This window comes from Equus asinus, chromosome 6, assembly GCF_041296235.1.
Source record: "Equus asinus isolate D_3611 breed Donkey chromosome 6, EquAss-T2T_v2, whole genome shotgun sequence".
Lineage (NCBI taxonomy): Eukaryota > Metazoa > Chordata > Mammalia > Perissodactyla > Equidae > Equus > Equus asinus.
The window spans coordinates 20,029,394-20,040,281 of record NC_091795.1 but is presented as its reverse complement, the minus strand read 5'-3'; positions in this window follow the sequence as shown (position 1 = coordinate 20,040,281).

Sequence of the window (10,888 nt, the reverse complement as noted above, 5' to 3'; positions counted from 1 at the left end):
ATAAAAATAAAGTGGTTGGATTGTATTAATGGCGATTTTGTGGCTGAGGCCAGATGCTACCCAGAGACCTCAGACCCCTCTTCTGCTGGTGATATGGTGCTATAATTATGCAAGTTGTTACCACTGAGAGAACTGGGTGAAGAGCACGTAGGATCTCTGTATTATTTCTTACAACTATATGTGAATCTATGACATTTCAAAATAAAAAGTTTTTACAAAGGAAAGTCAAGAATTTTGCTGTTTTTCACTTTCTTCCTCTGCAGACTCTCCCCCTACCCGCTTCCCTGGTGCAAGCCAAAAAGAATGGACAGCCGAAATAGGTTTCTGCTTCAGAGTCTCTGTGTGCACAGAGAACCCATTTTTCTCATCTAAGGACCAGTTGCCTTTTTTTTGGTGAGCTGTTGCTTGGGTTTTGATGGAGCGAGCGGAGTTAGGATTGGGAGACTGACCTCTGCAGGCACAGTTGCTTTCCCTACTGTGTCCTCAGTGCCCTTCTGAATAGCTTGGATTATTTCCTCAGTGTGGTCCTGAGGCTGCGTCCACTGAGACAGGCTCTGCACAAAGATGCTGAGGGCCCCACACTCCCAGGAGACCTCAGTCCCCCCTCTCCTGCTGGCAGACAGCAGAAGAGACATGTGAGTCTCCCGTGGAGGCCAACGTTGCATGCAGACCGTGGCCTCGAGGTCTCTCTTGAGACGCCAAGGGCGAGAGGAGTGCCTGTGAGCTGGAAACCTTTTGTGACTATCAGGAGGAGACCAGAGTTAGACCCTAGATTTGTGAGCTGCTTTCTGCTGTTCTGAGCACTCTCACATCCCTAAAGGTAAATTACAGGATCCGCCTGCTGGGTCAGGTAGACGAAGTGGCCCTGTATTAGTGAACTGTATCATCTGACTTTAACAGAAAGTGGTTATATTTGCAGAAACTGAGATGCAAAGAAATGAATGAGCTTATGGAAACTTTGCCACAAGATGCAAAATACGTGGAGAGAAAGCAGAGAAAATACCCTTGTGTTTATAATTTAGTGCAGAGTGGATGTGATTGCTAGGTGAAATGCAGAGAATTTCTCAGTGTTCACCGAGTATTAGGGGTCTCAAACTCAAATGTCAATAAGGGGCAGAAGAAAACTTGAATATATGAAGTAAGTGGATAAATAATAGGAGGTATGGGGAACTGTCAACCAACTGGAGATCTTGGACTCAGAACAAATGTTTGCAAATTTAATTTTCAAACCTTGTGGTGCCCGCAGCTGCTCGCAGCCGTGGGGGATAATTCCAGAGAGACCGAGGCCTGTGCACCTGACAGTCCCAGACATCCGGCAGCATCAGCACCATTGTGAATGGTTTTTCCATGTTACGAACACAGGAATTAAGCTTGGCTGGGTATAACGAAAAGACAAATATCAGTGGCTTAAGCAAGATAGGGTTGCCTGCTTCTGGTTATGTAGAAAGATGTGAACACTTTCCTCCCATGGTGGTAACAAGAATTAACCACATGGAACAAAAAGTATACTTTTCATGGGACTTTTGAAGATTGGTAGGTGTACAGAAGCTCTGGTGGGCTGAACCGCAGAGGGGCACGCCCTCCATAGGAGGGCAGAGGGCCCTGGAGCTCCATGGGGCAGGTGCCTGGGTGAGCATAGCTGTGAAGAGCGGCAGGCTTGCCACAGACGGGGGGCTTTGCAGCTCTGAGAAGAAGCATCCTGGGTTGGGGGAGCGATTAGGATCTGGAGGCATTCTAAATGAAATATCCATCTCTCAGCCCAACAACTCTCTCCCCTTCCTGGGAATTTTGCTGGGAAGGGCACTGGAGAAGGGGCTCGTAAGCAGAGAGACTGCGGGCAGTCTCACACGTTCCTGTGGTGCTTGGGTTCTGAGCTCTGCAGGAGGTGAACCCAGACTCTCCAAAACAATGGCCACCCCCACCCCAATCACCAGGAAAAGACCAGTCCTTTAACGGCAGCAATGCAGGAGGCTGGGGTTGGGCTACCAGAGTTTCTTACATTAGGTGTAAAGAGGTATGATATAAATTCAAGGTAGAAATTGCCAGACTGCATAAAAAAGCAAGACCCAACCGTATGCTATTTACAAAAAACACGCTTTAAGTAAAAGGATGGAAAAGGAAAAACATGGCCACGCCCAGAGTCAGTGTGGGAGGGAACTGACATGGAGCTGTGGCTCATTGACACTGAGAGGTGTGGTTCACTAGGGGCCACCTGGCATCTGAGGTGTCATGGCAGGCAGGGAGTGAGAGGCAGTTCTGGCCTCGAGGAGCCTTCGGTTGCCCCTTGATTCCTCCTCTGGAAATGGCTGCTTGTTTTTCTCCAAAGGAGACTGAGAAATGCCCACTGCAAGTGGGTTGTCCAAGGACCCCCTAGACCACCCTGGCCTTTCTCTCTCTCTCTTTCTGGGACCACTTAAGCCTGGCTGCATGTTCTCCCTGGTGAGGGGAACATGGCTGTGGTCTTTCCCGGGCCTCCTTTCCTTTTCCCCTCTTAGGTCAATGAGAAAGAAAGAAGACTGATGTATTCCTTCATTTTAGGTAGACGGGCTTTGAGGATTGGAGGACGCCTTAAGGTGTTCCAGGGTGTAATTATACAAACACTTTGGCACTGAATATGGGATCACGAATCCTTGATTCCTTTGCCGACCCAGCCAAACCCCCACCTCCAGGAGTCGTTGGAAAGACTGGCTGAGGCATGCTCCGTTTCTAAGCTGCTGAGGCCTTGCCAGGTGCCGGGTGCTATGGCGGCTTTTGGACACGCTTAGGCTGGCTTAGCGTGCCCCCTACTGGGAGAAGGCCTGGAGAGCGAGCATCCTTGTCACTGTGCAAGATTGCTGAGTCAGTGTGCTGAGTGACTTCAGGGAGTATATATGCTTAGGGGACTTGTGCTTAAACTATTGTGAAAATGTTACTATCTTAAACTGTTAACGTACAGGAATTTTATTTGTGTCCATTGTGAAATAACCCAATAGGTTAGAGATTTCACGTGGTGCGTGAGGGACTACCACGATAAAGTGTGGAGAGTGTTTTGAAAACGTAAAGGGTTCCGTAACTGTGAGGAATTTATCATGTTTTAGTTAGAAATAATGTGTAGCATTTATAGGACAGCTTATTTGGACGCTCAAATGTATTTATGGATCTTGATTAATCTAGGGACCATTTCTTTTTTGGAGAAGTTGGTAAGTATTTTTTATTCCTGTCGATAGAGATGGGGTCCACAGTGATGTTTTCTCCTATGTGGGCTTTTCAGTCGTGTGACAGTCAAGGTGAGGAAGGGCCGTGCTCATGCAGCTCCAATCCTGAGTTGCATTGATGGGGCCATGCGGTCTGGGGTTCCCATATGGCAGATACAGGGCTTCTGGGGGGTCTACAGGGTCAGTGGGCAGGGCCAGAAAATGGGCCACTGAAATCATGGTCATGGCTGGGAGTAATATGGCCAAAGAACGGGGTGTCACTCTCTGAAATGCGAAGTTGTTTTCTCTTTGGCTACTGCTGAGCAAAGACGTGACAGGAAGGTGAAGGTGATAATTTACTTGGTCCTCAATTTAAATTAGGAAAACGTTGTTCAAGGACTTGATGTTGGTTTCCATTCTCTTATTTTTTTCTATTCTGTTGTTCATCACAAAAATTTAGTTAAGTGCCTGGATTTATGTGCATGAAATAAATTCAGTATCTATGTGTTGGGTTCTTACAAAAGAAGAATAAAAAAATAAACTAGGCAGGCACCCTGAAGCCACCTACACAAACACATCAGCGTTCTCAAGATGGCCTTAGTATGAGTTCCCATGAGGGGGCAGTGGGTCCATAGACTGGCGAGTGAAAAGGCAGTAAGAATGGGGCATGTTCAGATAAAGCGAGTTTACAGTGTAGTAAAAGATGACAAATGCTATGGAGAAGGAAAAAGTAGAACCGAGTGAGGAGAGTCAGAAGTGCCGATCGGGAAGCGGGGAGCTCTGATTATGTTTTACTTCCAGTGGTCAGGATCATCCTCATTGAGAAAGTGACCCTTGCGCACAGACAGGGCTCCCTTAACGCTGGACCTCTCCCTCCCTGCATGCCGACTGTGCGGTCCACTACAGGGGCACTGAAATGCGGTGAAGGTCCGGGAGAATGGAGGGAACGTGCCAGGGGAGGTAGAGGAAATGGCCCAGAAGCAGCAGGGTCTGCAAGGGGACCAGAGGGGGCGGAAGCTTCTTCCTGGGAGGAACGGGATGGAGGGTAGGAGGTGAGAGGCTCCAGGCGGTCAGAGGTGGTGAGGGCACCAGGTCTGGGCTAGGCTGGGGGGAGGCTGTCCTCGTCCTCCCTGACCTGGCCATGGAGCCCATCAACGATTTCTTCACATGTGGCTCTTGAGAAGCCAGAAAAGTGGCATTTTGGTGGGTACAGAGGAGGAGGGAGAAAGTGACAGCAAACCCCACCTGCCTGTCTCCGGTCTCCCCAGGGCTGCCTCTGTGCAGCCTCACCCGGGGTCCCTGTGACTGGGTGGGTGGAGGCTGGAGACTGCAGTGGTCCCTACCACGTGTCATTCTGGAGGCCAGAAGTCCCAGAGGTCCTGTTGGGTTTCAGGATATCAGCCCAACAGGAAGACAGTGCCAGCTGCTGTCCCACCTCAGCACCTGGGCTCGAATCCTCCCACTCTCCACCACCCACAAAGCCCGTTGGGCAGTGGGCTCCTGCCCCGGGCCCACTCCCTCAGACAGCCACCTAGGAGAGGGGGCCTGCTTCTCTGGGGGTCTTCACTCCTAAGGCTGCTCATTCTCCCAGGGAGGGCCTCGTTATTTTTGCTTCAACTGTTTCACCTTGTTTGGGGAGATAAGGTGAATCCTATTAGAATTACCTTTAATTCTTTTACTTAGCACAGTGCATTTGAGGCCAAGCCACACTCAATATCTGAACCCAAACTCTCTCCGAATGACGTTTTCCCCATGCTTCCAGCTGAAATAATGAACACAACCTTCTGTAGGGAATGGCCCTCAGGGCAGAGGGAGAAACTCACTCTGCCGCGTCCAGGGAGAGGCTCCTCTGGGTGCTGCGCGGGTCCGAGGCCAGCTGGGAAGCGCATTGCAGACCTCTGCTTTGTCAACGCTGCAAGTCACAGGCCAACTCCAGGATGGGGCAATACCCTCCGCCCACCGGGAGGCCGTGACAAGGACGGGGATCTCTAACTACAGGGGCATGAAGGACCATCATTATCACATGTATGAAAAATAACCATGTGTTTCGCGGCTCGAGAGCTCCCCTGCCCGGGAGTCACCTCCTCTGGGGTTGACAAGGAAAGGGTCTACAGCTTTCATCCAATTCTCAAACTTCAAGAGTCATCGCTCTGCATGTCGGCTTCCACATAAGATGAAGAGGGACTGAATTTACCCTCCCACCTGACATAACTAAACAGGGGACAAAATATCTGGGGAAAAAACCCCCAAACAAGCCAGTTTTCAAGACACTGGACATTGGGCAGTGCGGAAGAGTGGTTCCTGAGAGAGGGGAGACAAATGAGGTGAGCCCTAAAATTGCCCCAGATTTTTAACTGCCTGGAGAGTTTCCAGAGATGTGGCTGCCCATGTGAAATCTCTTCCCAATGTGTCCCCCATGGAACATTCTTTCTGATTTTTCTACTGTCAAGTGTTATTTTCCTCCATTGTCCAAAAGGGGGCAGGGGTGACGTGCCCCACTCATCTGGAGAACAGCACAGACAGCCTAACTCTGTCCCCCCTTTGCTTTGTAACGTGTTGGACGAACCAGTGAGCATACCGTGGTGCACCTCTGGCATGTATAGCTCCCCCAGATCCTTTCATCACCCTCTTTGCAGTCTAATTGTTCCCCACAGTGTAAATCCTACCTTCCAAAGTGGAGCTCCCAAACACTCCATTTCACAACTTTCTTTGCTTTTAAGGTGCAAACGCAATTTAGGGTCTGGTCTGGTAGTCACCTGCATCGACTCAAGCGTTTGAATCTGGACAGTTTCCATTTGCTGGCGTGGATTGTGATGGAGGGGCAAGAGCTGGGCCCACAGCCATGGCAGTGGTTTTCTGATTCAAGATGGCGCCAGAGTGGCTGCCCTTCCTTGGGTCAGTTCTACGGTGAGGCACTGGTAGGTCTCTTTCTCCAGCACTCAATGATTTGCTATTCTATCTTTATCTTGTAATAAACAGTTTATTCCTTAAACTAGCTAGAGAGGATTCTGGTGTCTATAACTAGAAACACTGATCAGTACACTTGCTTTTAGCTGTAAAAAAGGAAAACTCTAACTCGTCAGGCCTGAACACAACAGGAGGCCCAAGGAGGGGGCCCAGGGCTGGTGATCCAGCAGTTCGACAGTCTCATGGAGAAGCCAGTTCCTTCCATCCTTCCACTCCTTGTGGACATCTTCTTCCCTTTTGTAACCTGGAGCTACACCTCCCCATCTCTAGTCTCTGCCGTCTCTTCTTTTCCCTACGGTTCCCAACAGGTCATGGAGGGCAGCTCTGATGTTGGCCAGGAGAACCGGATCCATGCACGGGAGTCGGCTTCTCCTCGGAAGCAGACATCTCCCTTTTCATATCCGCAAGGAAGAACCGGAAGGAGAATTCGAAGCTGCGGGATTTCTCCTTTCCCCCGCGTGCCAACACTTCCACTTTGGCCATGAGAGAGAGGGCCAGCATCAAGGGAGCCCTGTCACTGCTCAAGGGTCACCTTCTCAACGAGCCCAACCCTGGCCACTCCATGTCAAATGTAGTCCTGGCTGCTCCTTCCCCAAGGGCACTCATGATTCTCCTCAAGCTATTCCACTTCTTCTTTCTCCACAGCACTTATCATCTTCTACTACACGATGTGTCTTATTTATTGTTGTGGCTGTCTCCCTCTTCTAGAATACAACCTTCGCAACGGCAAACATCTGTCTCTCTCGCTCACTGAGCTATCCCGATCGCTTAGAACAGTGCCCGACACAGAGTAGGTGCCCAATAAAGAGTCTGTGGATAAGTGAGTGAATGAATTCTCAGGCTTCTTAACCATATGAAGCCACCAGAAAAACTTACCTGCTGGATTCCTTCAGAAAGTGGTCATCTTGGGTGGGAATAATTCTATATAAAACCAGGGAGAACTACAGATGCGGATTTTTAAAAAATTTGTATTTACATTTTTTATCAATGTAAAACACACAGACTGAAAAGTGCACAAATCATAAGGGCACAGGGGACCGCGTAGCTGGCCGGCTTGTCTTTTTCAGGCGCGTTGAAGCATTGTTGACCTGGGTGGAGTGGTCAGGGAAGGGCCCTCTGAGGCTGTCCTGCAAAATCCCCTGGACATTTCTTACTCTCTGTCATTTGTGACCCTCCATGTCCTTGGTCTTGGTGACCCCAAGCTCTGCTGGTTTCCCTACCTCCCTGCTTGCCCCTCTCTGGTCGCTCCCCACCCCCTGACCCAGACACTGAATGTCCTTGGGACTAGGCTACTTTATTTTCTTGCTATATTCTCTTTCTATTTAATTTCATTCTTCCCTGTGTCTCTGTTGGTCATTTATCATCCACACGCCGAGGACACCCGATTTTAGACCTCTGGCTGTCTCCATTGTGGCCTCCCACATCTTAACCTCAACATACCTGGGACTGTGCTCGTACCTTCCAGCTCAACCGTGCCCTTTTGTGGTGTTCTCTGTTTTAGAACATGTCACTACCATCCTCCCAGGGGTCATCCTAACACCCCACACCTAACACCTAACACCTCCCCTCGTATCCAATCCATGAGCACATTCCCTTGATCTTAATTGCTAACATTTCCTTGCGCCTGGTCCTTCTCCCTAACTGCAGTGTTGCCCACAGACCAAGCCTCCACCACCTGTCACTGGGTGACCCAAGTAGGGCTTACACTGCTCTCCCCTCATTCTCTCATGCACACTCCAAACCATTCTCTACTCCAACACTGGAGCGGCTTCTGAAAAGCTCATATCGGCTCGTGAGTTTAAGGAATTCCCATTGCTCTGACGTCGTTGTGACATCTTTAATGGTGAAGGGCCTCGCCAGCCTCCTTCCCATCCTCTCCCTATCTTCCAGCCACTCTGACGTACTGTCCAATGGCCAATGACCTGCGTCTCTCCTACTCAGGGCTTTCCCTTCTCCCTGGAACACTCCTCTTGCCTGGCCTCATGTGGCAAACACCCACATAGTCCTCAAGTCTCTCTCAAACGCCCCATCCAGGGAGGCCCCCCTGACTGCCCCCGCCCATGCACCCTGGCTCAGTGGGAGCATTCTGTTTCAGGCTTCCTCCATGTGCTTTCTGCTCTTGTCATTAAATAGCTCTGTGTTTAATGCCTGCACCCTCCTCTTGACTGCCAGCCCCTCGAGGGCAGGGTCTGGGCTGGCTTGGACATTAGGTTGCTGAATCCACGGGGCTGGCGTAGAGTAGATGCTCAGTAAATGTCCTGTGAATGGATAGATGTCTCACTGTGGGTGGAGCTGTGGGGGTTTCTTTTTGAGACAGTGTAGACTCCAGATGCCTGTGCTGCCATGTGTTGCTTCCTCTAAGAATCTCCAAGGGCCCCTCTGAAACTCTGCCTGAGGCGTTATTGTCTACCTTTGATGTTTTCCTCCACTCCATTCATGCCACCATTTCAGGCCTTCCCAGCTCTCCACATGCTTAGCCCTCCCCTCCGGCAGTCAGGCAGGTCCACGTGGTGACAGGGAATCTCTGCCACTTTGCTTTGACATTCCCCTGTTTATGGCTCTTTCTCTCTCATGAGAGCCTGTCACCTGTTCTTCTCATTTCCTGCCTTCCTCGCTGCAGCTCTGATGGAGGATTGCTTTTACCTGGGCTTCTGAAAGGATTAATTTCAGCAGAAACACAACCGAGTAGAAAGGGACCAAGGAGACTCAACTTCTAATCTTGTCTATACCATGAAATGCCTTCATGATTTCCCATTGGTCTTGGGATTAAAATCTTTAATATGCTTTACAAAGTCAGGGTGACTTTGGGAAAATGGCTCAGCCTCTCTAGGCTTGTTTCCTCAGGTGGGACATGAAGGCAATTGGATTAGTTTCCATCAACAATCTTTTCCAACTCTTACGTTTCCAGAATTCGTCCCGGAATCACAGAAATGAATCTTGTTCTGAGATCGCATCTTCAGCCTTGCAAATTAAAAAAAAGTCATTGTGCTGCTGAGATGGGCCTTGACCCCGTCACATTTCTCTCTCTTCCCTCCAGACATCACACTTCATCCTCCTCCTTCTGCCCCTAAAACAGAAATATCCCCCTGAGGCACACACCCTCCACTCCACTCCCCCTCCGCGGCCAGATTTCTTTTAAAGTCAAGGAGAAAGGAAATTGTCAGAGAGGGATCGTGAATAAGAACTTTTTATGAGTCTTATCTTCCAATTTCCTGTGCACCAGAGCTTCTTTCTTTCTTTCAGGTGGCTTGGTACCCAGGGGCATGTACGAGAATGGCGCCAGGAAATGGAATTTCCATTTGATTCTGCCTCAAACCTTGAGCAAACAGCCCAAGCCCTCTGCCTTCCTCACCTCGGGGGAGTGACTACCCCACCCTACAACCTTCAGGGATCAGCAAGGAGTTATGTTATGAAAACAGCCACCAGGGAGCTTTAATAGGTGCAGAGGGCTAACTAAAGAGATGCAGGTGCTATTTTAAATCTCGGCTACAGGCAGGCTGTGCCCCACAGGCTAAATCTGAGTATAAGGCACCCCCAAAATAAATAATCTGATTCGCCCTTAAAATCTGTGTTCGACCCACTGGTGTGGTCCTGGCTCTCCATGCAGGCCCATGGCACGTGGGGCTCCCCGCCTCAGTGAAGCGGGTTAGGTGATGAGGAGGCAGTGGCCCCCCACCTTTGTTAGAGTGCAGGCCTCCTTCCCTCTCTGGAGTAAGATGCGCTCTTAGAAATGCTGATGGGCAGTAGTGGGAGCAGACCGCGTTTTCTCTTTCTTTCTCTTTAGGACAGACTAGGACGTGCTGTGAGTTGGTTGTCTGGGGCTGGATGGGAAAGAGGAAGCAGAAGGGGTTTGGGGTCAGCGAACAGACAGGGTTTCTAGAATCCTGTCCTTAGAGGGGTGGGTCCTTCCTGCTCTCTGGGAAGGTTGTCATGACAACGCATTCTTTTCCTAAATGTCAAGCCTGGCTCTAAACAGGACACTACTGATTTTGTTTTTAAGCAAACACAGGAGGACATACACTTTCACGGGTGCAATCCTGTTAGAAGTGGTCACTTGGAGATTTTACATCCTGTTCCCATTATCGCTCCAAACTCTTTGAGTATGGGCTTCAGAACACGAATCTCCTCAGTGGTGGCAAATTTTCATGATTTAGGATTAGTTTTTATTTGGGAAATGGCCAGACACTCGCTGGCATCACGGGTGCCCCCACCACGAGGCAGGCGCTGAAGCGGATCCAACCCGCTCTCTGCCCGGAGCCCTGAAGACGGTCCATCCGTATTTGCTGAAAGGACCCAGAAATGAGGCAGTGGCTGCAAAGCTGGGGACACTCATTTGCCTGTGGGACTTTGAAACAGGATCTTCCAGATTGTTCAGGGAACTCTTGGAAATCTTTAGGTTGGGGTGATTGCTTCGGAAACAGACGAAAAAAGAATGATGACGTTATTGCTCCACTTCCAAACAAGCTCGCCAAGAACACTTTGTTTCCCTCCGTGTGTCAGAAAGGTATCAACCCCGTGCTGGACCCTCCCTGTGCCTCGGTTTCGTCCCCTCTAAGATGAGAATAATACAACCTACCTCATAGCGTCACAAGGATCAAAGGAGGTGTAGTTGTCGACTGCTGCTTGGCAAATGCTATCAAGCTGCAAACCGTAGTGGGGTGCACGCCCCTCATCTCCAAGTCTGAACACACCTGTAGAACAATGCCTGGATGTCAGCTTCCCTAGTCCTGGAGAGCCCTTCTCCTGGG